Source organism: Contarinia nasturtii, unplaced genomic scaffold (genome assembly GCF_009176525.2).
Source record: "Contarinia nasturtii isolate CC-2019 unplaced genomic scaffold, AAFC_CNas_1.1 Cnas_scaffold_493, whole genome shotgun sequence".
Taxonomy (NCBI): Eukaryota; Metazoa; Arthropoda; class Insecta; order Diptera; family Cecidomyiidae; genus Contarinia; species Contarinia nasturtii.
The window spans coordinates 3,050,150-3,056,149 of NW_022197846.1; positions in this window are offsets into that span (position 1 = coordinate 3,050,150).

The following is a 6,000-nucleotide window of genomic DNA, read 5'->3' on the forward strand; positions in this document are numbered from 1 at the left end:
TGAAGCTTGTTGTGATTTCTATTTAATTCATATACAAACCCATAGCCCAACATAAAACTTCATTCTCTAATTATGGATGGCGTTCGAGAAGAAAATATCAATTTTAAACCAAGACATACGTTGTGATTATGTGTATTACGTTTGTAATCACTAAATATGTCCTGAGTTGAAATTCATAAAAAATAATCGGTGAAAATCTCATCGGATTGGTATATGCAAAAAAAAAATTAGTGGTACCAAGTGTCGCTCGAAAGAATTTGCATACATTCTTACTTTTAAAAAAATATAGCAGGTAATATCATCGCCAATTTTAAAAGATGTTACAGTGGTACGCCGACGGATTAAATCAACGATTTTTAAAACATATTCCGTTCACTCCAATTGTGCATTAAAGGTCACCTTGTGACATGGTGCCGATTGGTCACCGTTAAATGATGTCGCAAATCACAGACATTTCAAAATGCATTTGGATAACGGTGCTGGGACGGAATTGAGAAGGTTTTTTTCTATTATACATATTATTTCATCAACAGTTATTTGGCGTGACCAGAAGCATTGGACAAAATTAAACGATTTACTGATTACAAAGAGAGTTGGACTGTGTACGCGATTTTTTGACGGTGTTGAGTTTTGTAAAATTCATTGGTGAAACTATGTCCACCTAATAATAATTCTACACCAGCAAAATAACGTATACACAGCCACAATACATTCGCTGCCAAATTTTACGACTTTAAAACAAATGGTTATAGAAACAATTTTTCTAAAACTTCATTTTTCGAGCAAATTGAACGAAAAAGAGCGAATGACAAGGAGACAGTGCTGGAGGTCAAACTACATGCACAGATTTTTGTTTCACTGCGAACGGTTGGTGTAACGGCTATTGATGCAGAATAATGTCTATGATTTCTATTAAGCTCATAACATGATTTTGGATCCATGGTTGTTGCATCATAAAACTGTTTGTCACAACATTAATAAATTTCAACGATGGCCATATTATTTGAAATATCATTTTAATCGAGAGAGAGTGATGGTGTTTTAAGAGTACGTAAATTTCAACAAGCATTTCCCTCTAATTCATCTGGGAATTTTGGTGATTTTTTTTAACTAAAGTAAAATGCTTATAATTACCGTTACATGGAGTGCAAATTCAATATCAAAATGGTCGAACGCAAACAGTCGCTGGACAAAGGACGCTGTAATCAATGGTGTTATTTTTTGAACACAAGAAAACGTTGACACGACGCTGATTTGATAATCGAAATATTTGTGAGCAGAGAATCACAAGTGTGGTATTATTTCTATTTTGGTTCTTTGGTCGTAAATTTTTCGTTTTCCAAAACACAACGCCACAGTGATGCTGGATTTCCACCGCGTGATTGAGTGAGTTATAATATTTTCAATAACATGGTTCGAAATTCAGTACCATTGCTGGTAAATTCATCAAAATCGAACAAAGTGTAACGAAACCATCACCGGCCATCTGAAAATATATTGATTACAATTTCTTTGTTGTTAACGTCGACGCGTCGGATTTTTAGTTAAAGGTTACACCAATAATGCTGACTCACGCTCAGAAATGCAATTTATTTTTTACCGTTGCATTCGGTGAGGGCATACGAGTATATGTAATGTATGCAATCATCGAGTACACAGTTAAAGAATGAAAATGGAAATTGAAAAATTGAAATTGCAGAAAATTTAATTTAAAATTTTTGCAAAGCTATTCATAAGGATTTACCCTTTAAAAGTATTGTGCAAAACAGTGTTTTTTTGATTTTTGAATTAAATTCTTTTTAAATCATAGTCTACTGCATAACGGCACTATGATAAGGTGAACGTGGCTAGAAAGAGAGATGTGTTTTTGTTTTCGATTTTTCTTGCAATTTTTTTTACACTAGCTTTTAATTCAGGTGGAACAACAGTTGAACAGCAATCAGCCGATTAAAAAACGATCGCTTTGTTGTTATTTGACTTTTAGTCTTTTATTTTGATCTAAAAGACTGTAACAACAGTGGGATTGTAATTATATGAATTGAATCATCAAGTTCGCCAAGCCAACATTTCAGATGAATCGATTTTCCGAATCCCTGTTCGAACCCACAGGAAGTTTTATATATATTATCATTCGTATGGGTTCGAATGTGGCTTCGGAAATATGTGATTGTTAAGAAAAATGAAAAAGGGGACATCGCATGGACATGGACGTCAACCGATTGATCTAGAATTCAAGAATTGTAAGAAATTTGTGTGGCCAAACGTTTTTGAAGTGAAATGTGAATATAACTGAATGACGAGTTATTGTTTTGGCCAAATCGTCTTAATACTTTTTGTACTGTGTATATATTAAGTTCAAGAAGTGTCCCAAGACGTTTTGGTCTCAGCAAAACGGCACCGAAAAATGGAGCAAGTGGTTTGAACAATTCAAAGTCCAAGACCAAAATTTCAATATGAAAATGTTCATTATAAAAAGTACGGAAGAAGTTTTTTTTCATCTAAATAAATCTTCCATTCTATTCAGTAATGCTTGAAATATTACAAAAAAATTATGTTTGATGGAGGAAAAAAAAAGATGACATACACAATTGAAATGACTGACACAAGGCACAAAAATGATGATGAAGAGAAGGGTGATTTGTCACTTAATGCATAACAATAGCAAATGCTCAAATCCAGTTATTATTATGTTTTTTTTTTTCGCTTAGAGAAGGGAGAGATTGATATGAATGAAATGGAAAAATAGAAAACGATTAAAATATACAGTTTGTGGCATAAAGTGAACATCATAAAATGCGAGTTCAATGCGAACAGCGAATACTTACCATTGCCATTTATCATATAATGTAGCTATGAGTTAAATAATTTCAAAACATTTTCGAGGCGATTTGACTCGGAGCCTTTAATATATTTAGTCCTAATGTGTTATGGATTTTTGTGGGTAGTATTATATGCTTTCAGAACAACAATGCTATTTATGATGATGATATTGATGTTATTGTTGTTGTTGGTTCGTTGGCGGCAATTTGTGAAATGTTGGCGTCGTTGCTATTTCTGTAGTCATCGTCGTCGACCGACGAATCAAAATGCGGATTTCAGAAGTCGCAGGCCGACTCATTCACTACTTCATTAATTATTCAGGGGTAATTTTGATTGAAGTCGTTTAGAATCAATTACTGTTAACAAAATGCGCTCTAATTCGATTGTCGTGTTATTTTGAAAGGCGGAACGAATTATATTTTACATAATGTCTGATGCGAATGTAAACGGATACAAAAGAATAAGTTGAATTCACGCATAAAACCATAAACGGGGGATATCTTCTCACTTTTTTTTTCTCGTTGCGCCAAACGTCTTTCATTACGTTTTATTTGCCTGCCTGCCTGCCTGCCATCTATTATGTGTCATAATTTTTCCACTTGGTCATGAATATACAATTTAATATTTTGCAGGCAGCAACAGTAGCAATTGATATGCACACTTCAACGTACAAATCATAATTGTGGACAAAGAAAGAGAGTGAGAGGGGGAGAGAGAAAATACAGATTTTGTTTTTGTTTGTCAGTAGAGAGAACGATGGCAAATGAATGAATTGATTCTTATTGTTTTGCGAAAATGGATCATTTTTTCGGAAATTGTGTGGCATTTTCACTCTACGTCTGAATGAATGGCACATTGTCATATATCCATACAATGTCAGACGTATATATGGATATGTCATGTCACAAGTTAAATTAGATGCAACAAAAAGAGCAGAACGAAAAGTGATTTCCATTGGAAAAACTTAACCAATCGTCAACAGAAAACGCTAAATTGATACATTCTAATGAATTGTGAATTTATGAATGCACGAATGCTGCGAATAAGAATTCGGCTCATAAAGTCAGTGTGCAGTAAATGTCGCTTGTGTAGTAATTCATTCAAACAGTAAGTGCATTAAATGGTACAATGTCTTTCACAAAATGGACAGAGCAAGAGGAATATCAGTGTCGTCTGCCATTAAACCACTAAATTTAAGTATAATTTTTATAATAAATGTTTGTTCATTTATCCAATTTGTCGTGGTGGGAATTCGATGTGTGTCCTCCTGTGTCGATGCATCGAGAGTGTGATAATTGTGATAAATTCGTTGCGAAGAGTCGAAGTGCAAGCAGAAATAAAAACGAACTTACATCCGTAAGTTCAACTTTTCCGAAATGTTTCCATTACGGTTTCATATTGGTCATTAGCAAGGCTTTAATTAGGATGTTTGAAAATGTAATACAGGCACACCACATTTTTGGTGATTTTTGTATGAAAAGTGTACCAAACGATTTCACATTTTTTTGAATGATAACAATACTTTACTGCACACAGTGGGTGTGCATAAAAGTAAAATACAGAAGACAGCGAGAGTAGTAGAGATACATATACATATTCAAGTTCGAAACAAATACCAAATGTCTTTGACATTATTCGCAATAAATTGGTTTTATGTCCGTTGAACCATTTGGAAATTTTGGGTCAATCATGGTTGTGACACGCCTTTTTCGCATCAAAAAAAGAAAAACCACATTCACATCTAAATGCTGTGCAATTTAAGCGTTTGCTGCGTACGAATTTTTGCTGACTCAATTGATTCGTTTACTTGTTCAGTTGTCTTCGACAAAAAAAAAGTTTATTGATCCTTGCAATCAAAATACCAACATACTATACTCACTAACTCTCTGTCCCTCTTTTTTAATTGTATCATGTTGTGATAGCGGTGTTTGAACGATGACAATTTCATTTTTTTTTTTTTTTGACTTCTTGGTTCATTCAATGGTGAAAAAAGGGAGACCATTAACATTCTGAGATTTTGTGGGAATAGATAAAAATATGAAAAAGATTGATTGTGTCATTTGTATAAAACTGAAACACAAAGATGTTTGATACACCATCGCATATCGCACCGAACAAAGTCGCATGAGTGCTTATCCACAACGAAATGCGTAGAAAAACTATTATTTTGTTTTTATTTTTAACATCGCCCATAAATTCATGCAATAATTTAATCTATGCAGCTCCTCGCAATGAAGCAATTTCGTTCTGTGTCCTTTGTGGGTGTAACCAATCTGTGTTTTTTTTTTCGCTGAGCGCCAAAAAACCAAATACACTTAATGGAATTTATAAGTTCTCAGCATGTTATCCGATTGCTTTTCATGATGATGTGGACAAAGAAACCGCAACAATATACCACTTCAAGAGAGAAAGAGCAAACCAGCAACCGAATGTTGCAAATCGATTGGTGAATTACGACCGACCCTTGGTTATTATTGTTACGGCATCTCTGAAAGGCGGTTTTTTATTACTTACCAGTGAGTTTGGATCTACAGGACGGCGATGATGGTGATGTTTCTGCTATTGCTGCTTGTCTGTTATTGTTGTTGTTTTTTTTATTTTGTTGATTCTCCTCGTTCGAATAATTCGATTTGTTCTCTCGCATAAATGTTTGCGGTTCACGTGTCGGAAGCACATAAAATCATTTACTTATCGCAATCGCTGTGAAATTTTCATAACTATAATCGTTTAATTTATTTATATGTTTTGTTCATGTGAATGGAGAGAAAAAAGAAGAAGGCGAGCATGCACAAATTTGAAATGATATCAAGATGAAATTGGTTGTTTCTTGTTAAAATTCATATTTTGTTCACATCACGCATGCAATAACATTCAATTCAACAACATTGATACATGAATGCAGTACATTTGCATTCAATTATCAATGCAAAATTGTCAAAAAAAAAAATATGTTTCCAACGAAAATTTGTACAGAGAGTTGTGATTGATTTGTCCGACGGGATATTACGAAAAAAACGTGTTTTTTTTCTCCATAGATTCATGGAAATTGATGCGGCATTTGATACATCATTTCGATCAACATATGTCATAACAAATTGTTTTTTGATCAATCAGTCACCAAAAAAAAAAGAATTCGAACGAAAAACAAACACCAAATTCTTTAGTACATCATAGTGTACT